The sequence below is a fragment of the Nicotiana sylvestris genome, chromosome 8, assembly GCF_000393655.2.
Source record: "Nicotiana sylvestris chromosome 8, ASM39365v2, whole genome shotgun sequence".
NCBI classification, from domain to species: Eukaryota; Viridiplantae; Streptophyta; class Magnoliopsida; order Solanales; family Solanaceae; genus Nicotiana; species Nicotiana sylvestris.
In genome coordinates, this window is record NC_091064.1 from 209,977,532 (window position 1) to 209,994,020 (window position 16,489).

Genomic DNA, 16,489 nt, shown 5'->3' on the forward strand with positions numbered 1-16,489 from the left:
AATTGAACATTGTCCAAAAACTGCACAAAGAAACCAAGTTGGTTATCCTAACTGGGATTGTTATTTGTTCCATTAAGAGAAGTCTGTGTTCTTCTGCTGTGATTGTTACTACACTGAGCTTTTTGTGTACTGTTGGTTTGAGTTTTTGACTATCGGAACTGTAGTGGTTATTTGTTAAGCTTTTGGGGTTATTGGGATCACTGGATTGCTGTTACATTCAACATTCTGGGCTGCTGTTTCCTGCTCTGTTTTTCTAGGATTGTCTGTCCATTGCTCGATCACTTGTTGAGCTTCTCCATTGTGGCTGTTTTGGTTGTTGCTGTGTTGTATTGTTTACCTGTTGTTGTGCTTGCTGTGTACCACTCAGCTGATCATCTTTCTTCTTCTTTTGCTCCTCTATACCAGGTACACAAATATACTACCACTGTAACTTGAAAGGTTTGAGCATGAATGTAAAAGAGAAGATCTGCAGATGCTTATATATGCATAGACTATTATGTTAGGCCTCATATAATGTATAATAGTTTACATTCTTGTTTTGGATACTGGAGATAGTCCTCATGCCTAATAAATGTCAATGTATGGTAGTTGAATGTTAGACTGTGTATATAGGTTGGTGATAAAAGTATGCCCAATGCATTAGGTTGTATCTTAGATTTAGCTTACTGGTGTAGTATAATTCTGTAATGTATGCCAAGCATTAAAATCGTACACTACTAGTTAAGTTCTTTCCCTTCTGATAAACTGCTTCATATAACTGGTAAACCATGTTTTAAGATAAAGAACACAGAGCTTGCAATCTCAACCTCACGAAGGTCGAACCCAGGTCGAAACAGACCAAGCAGGACCGCATCGAACAAACAATAGCCCAGGTCTGGTCCATCACGCATGGGCTAGATTTGGGCCCTTAATTTTTGCTCGGCTGACTGTGTACGTGGCCGTGCTTCTGATTTTGCACAAGCACTCGGAATTCTGTTATAGATAACTTGCAAGCATGTAATTAACTAGGGCTATCTACTGTTTTCAATTAGTAGAGACAAGCGCGACAAGAAACGTAGTTGCTATAGGATATCCCTTTAAAAACAAGGATGAGACGAGCCTCGACGAACAAAATGTACAAAAGTTGTGGGGCCCTCTATTGTATGTATATATCAAAGTATTTAGAATTCGGGACGTGCCATTTAGCGAATTTCACGGCCCTCCCAAAATAATAACACGATAGTTTCTTTAGGTGCGTATTTAATAATCTATTTTCTTAAACTTGGGTGTGCATTTCATGCGACCCAAATCCAAATCCCAAAACATCAAATAAAATATGTTCCGGATTGTGGGTGCATTTCATGTGACGCAGTCCATAGACATGTTTTTTTAGCGATGTTCACATTCCTAAAAAATAATGATAATAAAGCGGTAAAAGATAAAATTTGCACATGGTTCATAATTGTATTTAAAATCAGATAAATAAGCCGAGTATAACAGTTGAGCGACCGTGCTAGAACCACGGAACTCGGGAATGCCTAACACCTTCTCCCGGGTTAACAGAATTCCTTGTCCGGATTTCTGGTACGCAGACTATAATATAGAGTCATTCTTTTCCTCGATTCGGGATTAAAATTGGTGACTTGGGACACCCTAAAACTCCCAAGTGACGACTCTGAAATAAAAAAACCAATCCCGTTTCGATTGTCCTTTAATTGGAAAAAACTCCCTTGTGCCCGCGCGGGTATGAAAAAGGAGGTGTGACAGTTATCAAGTACCGGAGTGCGGCATAGTTGGTATGAATAATAACCTTAGCACCCATAAGATACGACAGGAATTTTTCCATTGCGAACTCAATAGCCAAAAGTTCTTACTCGGTCACCGTGTAGTTCACTTGAGCATCATTCATTGTCTTGATCGCATAGTACACTGGATAAAATATTTTGTTCACTCTTTGACCCAAAACCGCCCCAACCGCAACATCGCTCGCATCACACATGAGCTCAAAGGGTAAGCTCCAATTAGGTGCAGTAATGATATGAGTAGTGGTCAACTTATGCTTGAGAAGTTCAAAGGCTTGCATACACTTTTCATCAAATATTAATTTAGCATCTTTTTCCAACAACTTGCACAAGGGATTCACTACCTTCGAAAAGTCTTTGATAAATCTCCGGTAGAACCCCATATGCCCAAGAAAACTTTGAACTCCCTTGACGGATGTAGGGGGAGAGAGCCCTGAAATTACATCGATCTTTACTTTATCTACCTCAATACCATGCTTTGAAATTTTATTCCCAAGAACTGTTCCTTCTTCCACCATAAAGTGGCATTTCTCCCAATTGAGGACAAGATTGGTTTCTTCACAATGGGCTAAAACTCTATCAAGATTCTTCAAGCACTCATCAAATGAATCCCCCACAATACTAAAGTCATCCATGAACACCTCCAAAATGTCTTCCACTATATCGGTGAAAATGGCCATCATACACCGCTAAAATGTAGTCGGTGCATTACACAACCCAAAAGGCATCCTAGAAAAGGCAAAAGTGCTATATGGATAAGTGAATGTGGTCTTCTCCTGATCTTCCAGAGCAATCAAGATTTGGTTGTACCAAGAATACCCATCCAAGAAACATAGAAGGCACGCCCAGCAAGTCGATCCAACATCTGATCAAGAAAAGGCAAAGGAAAGTGATCCTTGTGTGTCACTTTATTCAACTTGCGGTAGTCCATGTATAACCTCAAACCGGTAATAGTTCTTGTAGGAATCAACTCATTTTGTGAATTTGTAACCACGGTCATGCCACCCATCTTCGGTACACATTGCACCAGTGAAGACCAAGAGCTATCAGAGATGGGGTACACAACCTCGTCATCCAACCACTTGATCACTTCCTTTTTCACAACTTCTTACATTGCCTCGTTCAACCTCCTTTGATGCTCCAAGGAGGGCTTTATATCATCTTCCAGAATAATCTTGTGCATACGGAAAGCAGGGCTTATTCCCCGAATATCAGTTAAAGTCTTTTTCCTCTTTTGAAGCACCGCCAAAGTGGCATAAACCTGCATGTTAGTAAGGCAAGAAGAAAGAATAACTGGCAAAGTAGAATTTGAGCCTAAGAACTCATACCTGAGGTGTGGAGGCAACGGTTTCAACTCCAACACCGAAGGCTCCTCAATTGAAGGTTTTGTTGGTGGAGTCTTTCTATTCTCGAGATCCAAAGATAATTTCCTAGGCTCATAAGAGTAAGAACCCATTCCATGTAAAGCATTCACGCACTTCACTCGGCTTGCATCCTCATTGACATTAAGATTCAACAATACGGCCTCCAATGGGTCCTTCATATTGATCATTGCACTGGTATCATCAATTATCACTGCTGTGACGAGGTCCATAAAAGAGCACACCTCGGTGTTGTTGGGCTGCTTCATTGATTTGCACACATGAAAGACCACTTTTTCATCACCCTCCCCCCGAAAGGTGAGTTCCCCTGCTTCCACATCAATTAAGACCTTCCCCGTATCTAGGAAAGGTCTTCCCAATATGATAGGAACTTAATAGTCCACCTCGCAGTCCAATATCACAAAGTTAGCTGGCCAGATAAATTTGTCCACTCGGACAAGCACATCATCAATAATACCCAATGGTCTCTTCATCATTCTATCTGTCATTTGTAATCTCATGGAAGTCGGCCTTGGCTTCCCAATACCCAAAGTCTTGAAAACAGAATAGGGCATCAAATTAATACTAGCCCCCAAATCACATAGAGCTTTATCAAAATCCTCACTCCCAATGGTGCAAGGAATGGTGAATGTACCGGGATCTTCAAGCTTCGGGGCCATTGAATGCACTATTGTACTAACTTGGTGAGTCATCTTTATAGGAATGGTGAATGCACCGGGACCTCCACCAAAGGCATATTGATGGATAAACTCTTCATCATGTCAATGAACTTTTTAAACTGATTTTTATTTTTCTAATTCGCGAGCCTTTAAAGATAAGGCGAAGGTGGCCTTGGCAAAGGAGACTTGGCTTTAGGCACAACCAGCTCCGGCATGTCTATTATGTGTTATCGAGACGGGTTCATATCATTTTGAGTTTCCACCTCGACATCTTGAATATCAATCCTCACTTCTTCATTCACATTTTCATCAATCACATTTTCAACCACCAATGGAACTTCATCTTCTTGCAACTCAACATCATCATCCACAATCTGCTTTTGTTTGGAGGCATGCACATCACCGCCTCTCCCCCTTCTTGTTGTTACCTCCATAACATGATTGTTCCCACCCTTCAGGTTCACTACCATATCACTTGGTAGCGCACCCTTAGGGCGAGTATTTAAAGATTATGAGATTTGGCCTAACTGCACCTCCAAGTTCCTGATAGAGGTATTGTGGGAAGCCAACTGAGCATCCGAGTTCGCATTCTTCTTCATCATCTGTTCGAACATCATTTCAATTCTACCCATATCATTGAAAGAAGAACTGGGACCTTGAGATGGAAATGGGGGTGGATTGTTCGGTTATTGGTACATTGAGGGCCTTTGAAAGCCTTGCCCCCGGTTTCCTTGGTTTCCATTGTTCCATCCACCTTGTTATTACCACCCCAATTGTTGTTATTACCATTCCAATTTCATTGGTTGCTTTGATTGTTGTGCTGATTTCCCTAGTTGTTGTTTTAGTTGTTGTTCCCTCAATTACCATTGCTTTGTTGTTGATTGCCCCAATTGCCTTGGGGTCTCCATTGTTGTTGGTTAGAAGAATTGCCTCTTTGGCCTTGATAATTATTCACGTATTGCACCTCTTCACTTTGTTCATCATAATCATCATTTTAAAATCCACCACAATTATTATCAAATTACTTCGAAATCTCTTGGTTATGTTGCCCTCTTTGTCTTCTTTTGTTGACAAGCATGTTAACACCCTCCATGGCATTCACTTGACGTGGATTTTGAACTTGTTACAACTATGCCTTTGCTAGTTAGTTCATTGTAGTTGTCAACTCAGCTATAGCCTGCCCATGATCATGTATTTCCTTGTGTAAATGGATAACTGTGGGGTCACCCTGGGGCACATTGGCTCTACTTTGCCAAGCAGAAAAAGTGTCAGCCATCTCGTCAAGAATGTCACAAGCCTCATCATACGACAACTTCATGAAGTTGCCCCCAGCAAGTTGGTTCACTATGCATTGGTTTGTTGTATTAATGCCCCGGTAGAAGGTTTGTTGGATCATCACCTCAGTCATATCATTGTTGGGTCATTCCCACACCATTATTCTATAATGCTCCCAAATCTCATGCAAAGGTTCCGTGGGCTCTTGCTTGAACGTCAAGATCTCATCTCTCAATGTAGCCATATGCCCCGGTGAGAAATTTTTTGCAATGAACTTGTTCGCCAACTCATCCCAAGTAGTGATGGAATGGTTGGGAAGTCGCTCGAGCCAATCAATGCCCTCTATGTGAGAATGGGAAGAGTCTCAACCTAAGAGCATCCTCGGACATATTAGTTTGCTTGCTCCCCTAACATGTATCCACGAACCCCTTGAGATGTTTGTAAGCATTTTGATTTGCAGCGCCCATGAAGTACCCGTGTTGCTCTGGTAAGGTCAACATCACATTGGTTATTTGAAAATTACTCGCCCGGATTTGGGGTGGGACAATAGCACTTGCATAGCCTTGGTTCGGAAGCACTCTTGGAGGTAGCAGAGGAGGGTCTGGAATATTATCATTAACATTAGCATTAGCCTAGCAGCCTCTACGTTGTCCTTGAGGTACAAGAGGCACCTCATCATCTCCGATATCATCTATCTCCTCCCTTGCAATCACATTTCCAAGAGGGTCATTTGCGTTGTTCGCTGCCATTTGGTACCTGAGTTGTGACACAAACAAATTAGTAACAAAGAAGGAAAGAAGAACAATACACAAAACTATTTAAATAGATAGCCAAAATCGTTAGCTCCCCGGCAACGGTGCCAAAAAGTGATCGAAGCCTACCCTACACTACTATTGAGTAGAGAGAGAGGGTCAAAGTAGCTTTTACCCGATTTAGGGTTGGGATCGATTTCCACAAAGAGCTAGATGTTGGAGTCGGGTATCTATCTAATTTAGAGTTGGGTATGTGTTCCAAATTACACTTCTAAACACTTTTGGGTTTTTGTTTTACTTCTACATTTATCAAACTACAACGGTAAATAAAACTAGAATAAGCTAAGAGTAAAATGTTACGGGTTAGGCACTAGGGTAGTGACTTTTGCCTAGGTGGTCAATTGATGGATACTTGATTCCAAGGCATGATTGACATATTTGGAGAGTATGATATAACCTTTGCACGATTTTACCCACTCTACACCTCTCGGTGGTTCAAGTGATTTTGCCCAAATTGACTTTCTCAAGACCAATTGGGTATGCAAATTTGCACAAACAATCAAGGTTCAAGTCGGGTATTACTCTCTCGAGGTTTAACCCTTTAATTGGGGCTATCAATCTCTTGAGTACACCCAAATTCCTTGTTGGACCAATTTCAGAGACTCAAGCTCTCTTTCTCAAGAAGGGCTCAAGTCAACTAAACACAAACTAGTGTTTGCAACCACTCATTCAGCAATTAAACATGAAATTAGCCTAAATATCAAACATTCATAGTCAATCGAGCCCTAGAACACAAGACTTATCAATTACCCACACTAGGGTTGAGCCACAACTCTAGCTTATAGGTTTGGCTACTCATAATTAAAGAAGAAAAGAAAGAAATAGATGAAGAAAAACTCATATAAATTAATTACTAAATGAAACAAGAAGATTCAATGTTGAAATGTAGCTAAAAATACTCAAAACAGCTAAAACTATGAAGTCACGAGCACAGCTCTGAAGAGAAAACTATCTGATGACCTAAAAATGGAAAAAGAAGCTATTTATACTAAGCTAAAAAATCTGGACAACAATACCCCAATGGGGCTAGTACGGACCGCACAAAATCACGTGCGGCCGCACTAAGGCTCTTGACATAAAAATAGATCTCCTTGAACTCAGGCAATGCAGACTGCACAGAATAGAGTGTGACCGCGGAGGCTTCTAAAGCGGTCCGCATGAAATGGAGCGCGGACTGCACTAAATCGAGTGCGGACGCATTGATCCCAGTGCGGCCTCATTGCCCTTTTTCCTGAATATCATACACTCTGAACCTCACTTGTGCGGACCGCACAAAATGGTGTGCGGCCGTATTGGCCTTGCTTTGTCTGAGCTTTGTCTTGTTTTGATACTTGTGCAAGTTTCACTCCTTTTGAGCTGATCTTTGACATCTTGTCACCTTGTTGATCAAACCTACAATTAAACACAACTTATGAGCCTTTGGGACTATTTTGTACATATTTCTAATCAAAACTTAAGCAAGAAGGAGTATAAAATGTAGCAAAATCTCTAGTTATCAAACACTTCCCTTGTCGCGTGTTGTTCCCCGTAGATGGTTTTAACCCCATCCTCTATTGAAAATTTCATCATTTTGTGGAGGGTGGACGATGCCGCTCTCATACAGTGTATCCTTGGTTGCCCGAATAAGGCATTATACCTCATGTCTCCTTCAATGACATGGAATTTGGCATTTTGGGTCGTGCCGACCACGGTGACCGGGAGGATGATTTCTACTTTTGTTGTTTCACTTCCCATGTTGAATCCGTTGAGGACTCGAGTGGTGGGCACGATTTGGTCGAGCAATCCGAGCTGCTCTATCACCCTCGACCTACTAATATTGGCCGAGCTACCTGGGTCCACAAGTACACGTTTTATTTGAATAAAATTTACAAGGAAAGAGATTACCAGTGCGTCGTTATGAGGTTGAGACAAGGTCTCGGTGTCCTCTTTGCTGAATGTGAGGGCGTCCTGGGGAATATATCCCCGGGTCCGCTTTTCTCTGGTGATGGATATTTTTGTCATTCTCATTACGGATTCCTGCGGGGCATCGATACCTTTCATGATCATGTGGATGTCATGTTGTGGCTCGTTTGCCTCGTTCTTCTTGGTCACCTCTATTTCCCGAAACTAATTTTTGGCTCGATCGCTAAGGAATTCCCAGAGATACTCTTTGCTAAGTAGTCGGACTACCTCTTCTCGGAGTTGGTGGAAATCCTCGGTCATGTGGCCGTGTGTGTTGTGAAACTCGTACACTAAGTTGTGATTTCTTTGTGAGGGATCCAATTGTATAGGTCTGGGCCACTTGGCGTCTCTGATTTCACTGATGGAAAACACGATGTCCGATACATCGATGTTGAAGTTGTATTCCGACAAGTGAGGTGCACCTGTTGGCCCTGCGTTCTTATCGAATCTGGCTCTGTTGATGAGTCCTCGAGGATCCTGTCCTCGATCTATTCTCCGATCGTTGTGAGGTAGGTTGCGCCTCGGGGCATTCCTCCCATTTTCGATGTACGTCTGATATCTTTCTTTGTTTGGTTTTGGTTCCTTTGCTAGGAGCCTGTTTGGGTATACTAAGCCCGAGGGGGCTCCCAGCTGGTCATCCTCAACCCTAATCTTTGACTAATACTGATTGTGGGCGTCCGACTAAGTTACGGTGGGGTACTCAATCAGATTTTCTTTCAGCTGCCTTGAGGCCACTGAGCTTCATTCATTTAGGCCTTAAGTGAAGGCCTGCACTGCCCAGTCGTCGGAGACTGGGGGTAGTTCTATTCGTTCCATTTGGAAGCGAGATACAAATTCTTGCAGAATTTCATTCTCCCTCTGCTTAATCTTGAATACGTCGGACTTCCTTGTTACTACTTTGATGACACCGGCATGTGCCTTTATGAAGGAGTCTGCTAGTATGGCAAATGAGTCTATGGAGTTCAGAGCTAGGTTGTGATACCACATCATGGCCCCCTTCGAGAGTGTTTCTCCGAACTTCTTCAGTAATACGGACTCGATCATGTCATTTTTTATACCGTTGCCCTTTACTACGCACGTATAGGCAGTGGCGTGTTCGTTGGGATCTGAGGTCCCGTTGTATTTTGGTAGTTCTAGAATTCTGAACTTCTTTGGAATGGGTTTCCGAAGCCTCTTCCTCTGGGAATGGACGTTGCACTAACTTTTTCGAATCTACACCTTTTAGGACCGAGGGTGCGCCCGGGATTTGGTCGACCCTGAAGTTATAGGTTTTGACCTTCTTATCGTTGGTTGCTATCATTTTCTCGCCCGACTCAATCCTTTTGGTGAAGTCCTCAAGCATTTTTATGATGGCAGGATCGACTACCGATCCGTTGTTGCTCGATCTCTCCGGTACCTGTTCGGCCGGGGGAGTACTTTCTGGTGCTATTGTGCTGGGAGTCTTCGGGTGGCTTTGCAGCTGAGCGATAGCCAGTTGTTGTGCCTGCAACATTTTAAAAATAACATGAAGACTAACTTTTCGTTCTTCCCGAGCTGGGTTTTTTGGGCTTCCTGTTGGTCGCCATGTTGTATACTCTTGTTGGTGTGTGAGGTTTCGTCGACCTGCTGTGTATCTTGCGAACCCGCGTCCACTGGAATCGGTCCAGGTGCGTTATCAGGCTTCTGTGGTGGTGCACCAACTATTGGAACAACCATACCATTTTCTCCGTGGTTTTCAAGGTTGTCGATCTCAACTCTGTTCACTGATCCAGACATTTTGACCTGAAATCGAAGATCTTGGACAAGAAAAAGTGTGAAAGATAACTTGCGTTGTGTAACGAAACCAGCAAGAAAATAATCACTATTATTAAATTTGTTGATGGACTCTAAAAATACATGATCTGTTTTTATGCTAGTTGTTAAGCAACTGATGCTATATATGCGGAGATAAAAGATAAAATGCGAGCTAATGTAGAGTTATAATCGAACCGAGGGGTTGGCGATTCGGGCCTCAGACTAACCGATGAGGGGCCTCGAGGTCGATGCCTGGGCTCGGGCTCGAGCTATCGGGGATAACCGGGAAAGGGCTAACAATTAGGATATAATTAAGGGAGGCTCTTTATGGTCAATGACAAGCAATAAATGGAGAACAAGTATGCAAGCAATAAATACGAGCAATAATACCGAGAGAATATATTAGAAAGAAAGGAGAGAAGGAGTTATTATTTATTTCGTGTAGAATAGTTGGAGTAACAACCAACTACTACAAAATGGTAAGGATCCCATTTATATAGGAGGGGAATCCCAATATAGTACGAAAAGCATTAATTACAAAGATACGGGGATGAGACGGCTAGATGCGGTACCCTGATACAGGCTTTGTGTAGGCCGGCTTTGTCAGACTTAGCCGCGTGCCCTGGGAACTCCCCATTTTTACTCTAGCCTCGGTCGATATTCCCTTTAGGCCGGGCCTCGACGAGCTTCGAGGAAGGGAACTCGATCGCAGCTTCGCATCCTCGAGGCCTTGAGGTGTTCTTCTGAAACGAACTAATAGAAAGAAATTGAACCCTCCGATTTTGTCGCGTACATCTGCACTCTTTCTTACTTCTTTGCCTAGAATGTCTAAAATTCTGTCTTGTTCAATGCATGTTCTACACTCTACACTCTTTCCTGCCTACTTCTTTACTTATCATATGTTTAATCATGTTCACGACAGGCAAACTATTATTTATGTCCTAAATATTTGCTGAGTCTCTAAGATCCTAAGTGTTGCATGTAGTTTGTGACTATATGTTTCCTCTATCCCTATCCCGGTACCCTAAGGTGATTCTTATGTGTCACAACCCCTTTATCCCCATGTGAAGATCTGTTTGTTAAGTGTTCTGAATGTCTCTTATGACCAATTGATTGTCTGCTGCTTGGTACTCCTCTCAAACTGTCTTTTACCACTAAGTTATTTCCTGTTTTTGAAAAACTTTTCTACCTCTGAAGTCACCTCTGTACTATTTTCAAAATAAAGCTATGTCATACACTCTCACATTACTCCTAGAATATTAGGTTTTGCCTCCTCTGGCATGTGTACTGCCTTGAGATCCTGGAGATCTCTCTGAACTCTGGCATGTTAGAGCTGACCTTTCCACATTGCACCTAAATCAATCATTGTTTGAGAAAAGGTGTAGGTGTGAGCACTGCCCGGGATCTTTGAGGTCCTTAGGAAACTCTGACATACCTAGACATGATACTGACTATGGAACTTTGGCATTTGAGGCTATTGGAGACTTAAGAAGTCATTTGGGCCTGTTTCAGGCTCCCTATAGTTAACTTCTTCTCTTTTATTTATTTGTTTATGTAATTTATTCAGCTGGTCTGTAATAATTATTTGTAAACAACATTGGGGTGTTTAGTGAAAAGGGGTGGGTAGTTATATATATATATTGGGTAAATCGGGTAGAAACCATGCCTATAGGATCTGTGTTAGTGCATTTGCTATGTTTGCTATACTTTCACAATATTAGAAATCATGCCTATAGGATCTAAATGGCTTCAATAATAGATACCATGCCTATAGGGTTAAAATCAACTTTATAATTAGATAGCATGCCTATAGAGTGTAAAGTGATTGAGTTTCTGCTACATCATGTGTTTATATTCGTCTCACTAGAAATCATGCCTATAAGTTTGAAAATCAGCTCTTAACAATTAGATACCATGCCTATAAGAATTAAAATCAGAAATCCTGCCTGTAGAACTTAAAATCAGTTTAGTTAAACAAATCATCTTAATTCACGTTAGTTCATTCTAAATTGGCTTAATCAACTGTCCGCTTCTTTAAATGAGTTTTCAAATACTACCTTAATTCACTACCACTAGAAAGCATGTCTATAGGATCTCAAGTGTCCGTTTAAAACTGTTTACTATTTTACTGCATCAATGTAGATATCATGATCTTAGGACATCACTATTCTGTGTTTAGGCAAGCTTATAGGGTGATTTAAACTCCGCAACTCTGAAACTGTGCTTTGTTATTTAAAACTGTTCAAATTTTAACAGGTCTAAATCAGTAGGCAAGCTAAATAGGATTTTTACACTTTGTCCTAAGTCAATACTGTATAATCCCTACTCACCTAGATATTATGTTCTAGGATTTTCTCTTAAATACCTGGATGTTGTTTGAAGACGTGCATTTATTTGTTATATTTGTGGAGGTGACTATGAGCCTATAATTTGTTCTCTTTTAAATGCAGTCCTAATAGTTCTTGATTGACGCCTAGACTTTTGCCCTTTAAAGCCTTGAATGGTCAAGAACTGTCCAAAAGTAGAGGTCCTAAAATACCTTCAGGGCCATGAGGAAGGGATGAGTAGTGCACGCATAGGACATTTATCAAGGCTATTAGAATGCTTTAGGCTATGACCAAGGGGAGGGAATTGGGTAGTAAGGATATGATGACTATGCGCTAATGTCACGTGTAGCCCCTCATTGAGGAGTGTTTACCGGGCATTGTGTGGGGTGATCCTGTAAGCTAACCAACCTAGGACCCCTCTTTCCCAAAGTTTAAACTTTACCTTTTTATATATATGCAACTTGTTCAGATATTTTCTTTTTTCTGTCTCATTACTTGAGTACAAAACATACCTTTATTTGCAAGTATGTGTTTAAATCGTTTATTTTGATAAAAGGACTGGTTCATAAGTATAAGTTTGGCTGGGACCCACCATTATGGACCAAGAGGGGTGCCTAACACCTTGCGGATTCACTTGAATAGGAAGTTGAATCGTGAGCAGGCTATTGGATTTTTTCCTCGCTACCCACCTTCTGTCTTACTTACTTTCTATCTTGTCTAAGCTTGCTGGATTTTCCTCCCCTAAGTAGTTGGAGGCGTCTTCTTTGAACTCAAAAACAATTTCACTTGAATTCTTCCTGTGAGTGAATCCTATCAACTAGACTCTTCCGAAATTGCGTAAGTAAAGAGAAAGAGATTCGCTCCTTCTGTTCCCGACAGGGCATCAACCCTCAAGGTTATCTTGAGCCCATTACCCTAAATCTCTGATAATGCAAACTAGTCTAAGAGTAAATCACTCTAGGTTCCCTAACGCACATAATCCGTTAGGTGGCAACTCTTCAAAAAATCCAAATTCCTAAAAGGAAATGAGTTATTACCCCCCATGAATGTCGAAACCCGAACTTCTCTCTCTCCCTGCAGAGGGAAAGGAAAAAAGAGGGCGCGACACCGAGCACACTTTGTAGAAGCGACAAAGGTCGACCAACAGAAAGGGGAGAGAAAGTGTGTACCCGATAACAAAGGGGTATGCGTAAAATGCGCAGTACCTCGGGCGGTGCAAATGAATAATGTCCTCCCCGCCGTCGGTACTATTTCAATGTGAGGAGAGATTACGCACTTGTCCTTGAGCGCCATAATCGCCGCTTCATCCATTGTAGAAGGAATAGGATCCGGTTCATCTCCGGCAGGGTTGTTAAAATCTGTCCGCGTTTTCCCCGGACGGTGACTATCTCGTCCACTGTCGGAAACCCTTTGTCTTCTACCACCTCCATTCCCTCTTCAAGAAGGGGCACGTCACTTTCCGGTACTGAAGCTTCAATAAATCTATTAGTCTGAGAAGAAATGCCAGCCATTTATCTCTCTCGATCGAAGTGAACAAGAACGGTGAGGGAAAAGAAATAAAGGTCACCCCAAAACTGTCGAAAGCAAAAGTATGAAGGGTAAGAAGAAGTGGAAATTCGCAAAGTTTATTTCTCAGGTAAATTGAAAAACGCAGTAGTCAAGTAAACAATTCCCCCTATTTATAGAAACATATGCCCTGAGCGGGAGACCCAAAGCCGCCAATCAAAAAACTGAAAGGGCACGGGAAACAATACGGTGCCTGGGAAACGTGTGTCATAATGGTGCATAATGGGTATTCATGATACCCAGAATCGATGCACGATTCAGCTCATAACTGATGTAATGCATAACCGATGATACCACTGAAGCGTCACGTCGCCACCTCGCCTTAAGAACCTCATCCAACGCATAATGTTCTGATTTTTCCTAACTCTTGAATCAACAGAGTTCGCCCATCAAGCTCTCCAAGAGGCAACCCCTAGTGACAGAGGGACTAACTGTATGGGTCAAAATACGACCATAAGATGGTTGTTCTTCAAAGGAACAATAAGGGGTCGGCCGAGCCGTAGTCATGTCCACAGGGGGCGACAACAAAGAACACCTCAGCCATTGCCGGGGTCGAACCGTCAGAAAGCTCACATCGCAGGATAGGTGTAATGTGTGGGCAAGTAATGAAGGATACAGTCATGAAAAAGTACGCCGGTTAAAGACCCTTAGACAAAAGTGAAAGTTGTCAATATATATAGAGGGAGGAAAGGCCACCAAGGGGGGATCGAAGTCCGGTCCTAGCTACAACATTTACAATCATCATCATGGAATCAACCAAGAGAGATCTCTAAGTCATCAATAACTTTCTCTCTTCACCTCTTGTGCTCTTACGAGTATGGTGCATGCCCGTCATTAAATGTAAGCTTATCATTTACATTTGACGTATGATAATCATCTTAAGAAATGTTACATGATCTTATTCTCTTCGACTTTGTATTCAATATATTTGGATCTAGAGTTAATTATGTTTGGATAAGATTTATCTTTTATCTCACTATTAATTGGTTTAGCTAAATGGTTTAACACTTTTTTAGTCAAACATAATCTTTTCCATGAAATAAATAATAAGATAATGGGATAATAAAATAGTAGAACATGGGTTGGTGGTTACAAAATATAATCTTTGGTGGGTAATTAGTGGTAGATCACATCATTAGTGGTTTCAAGAGTTACACCAAAGTAATAGCCACTTTCTTACCAATTTATAACTACTACCTCACAAGAAATAATGCACTTTAATATTAAAATGTACTACCACCAACACAATTTTTTAATAATGGAATAGTAAATATTTTAATCTACTGATTTGATAGACTTGTGCGAGTACATGTAAAGCAGAAGAGACCAGAGAGACGTTGAGTTCTTAAGTTTAAGGACTTACTTGTGAGAAAATCGTCATCTAGCTCAATAGTACCCCTGTAAATTTTAAGGATCCTCAATTTAGGAAGTGGGGAGGGAGTGATAATGATATTTCTCAAGAATCATCTCCTATTAGAATCGTCAAAATGGGCTTGGCCTGTGAGGCCAGTCCAACCTAGCCCGCTACTTGGGTAGGGCTGGGTTGGAATTTTTTTAGCCCATTTAAAAATGAGGCTTATAAGCCCGACCCAAATCAGCCCGCTAGCCCTTGAGGCTTGACCGAGGCTGAGCCTGGGTCGGCCCGTGGGCCAAAAATTAATTAAATTCAATTTTAAATATTTTAAAAAATTAAAACTAAAAAAAATATTAACTATAATCCCCATTTTCCAAATTTAGATTACTCATTTATCCTTCCATATCAACTAGAATTTATATTTTTGATATGCATGTAGTATGACAAGATTGTTTTTTCTTTTGCTTAATTTACAACGAACTAGAAAAATTTTAAGTGGCTAATAATAATTTTTTTCAAAAGAAAATATTACTTTAAGTGGCCAATGATTAGTTTGGTTACTTTAATATATTATTAATTATTAAATTACTCTTCAGTATAGTAAAAGGTCAAGTTTTAATACCCAAAGAAAATTGACAACACTAGCAAATTTCATGAATTTAAAATTTTTATGGACTATAATGATGAAATCAACTAGTAATGTTAAACCTAAATTACAAAACCTTAACATATAAACTTATTGAAGCAATTCGTAAACCTAAGGAAAGTGAAAGAAAAGTACTAAAATGATATTCATGTAACGTTAACAAAAGAAGAGTTAGAGATATAGAGAATTTGCATTTCAATTACATGATTCCTTGTCAAATATCAAGATTCTTGTACACTCTAAATAAACAGAACTCGTTCATATGATTAAAAAATTGTGTCACGAAAAAATATTTAAAGATTTGAAGAAATATTTTTTCCTAAAAAAATTATAGGGTCGACCCGCCCTAACCTGTGGCCCTCTTAGGGTTGACTGACCATTTTAGGGCCCATATAGATGGAGGGCTGGCCCGCCCTAGCCCACTAAATTTAAAAGCCCACGAGGCTTAGACTGGATTGGGCTAGGCTAGCCCGTTTTGATAGGCGTATCTCCTCTACTAAAATAACAAAGGAGGACCCCATATGAGGGTAACTATGATATCTCGGGATCTCCCCTGAATTTGACACATTTTATTTTGAGGTACATATGAATTATTTTTGGTTCTAATTATCCCCATAACTTGAAAAGTTGACACCTAAGCTTTAGGCGCATGAGAATGTTGAAAAATCAAAAAAATTATCTTTCAAATGTAGTATTTTTCAACCGTTAATACTTCATAATCATGAAATAATGATTTATTTATTTTTATTGTGTATTTCTTCTAATAGCTATTTATTCTAATTGTGATTTTTTTCACGATTATATATTTTAATTGTTTATTTTTCAAATTTTTGGGGAGAAATCTATGTTTTTTCCCTAGAGCTTCAATATTTTTAATTAATAATAAATTTTTAGTTGTATATTTCTTATTATTTGATCTTTAAAGCTTGTTTGGATGATTGTTACCTATTGTATTGAATTATATTGTTACTTT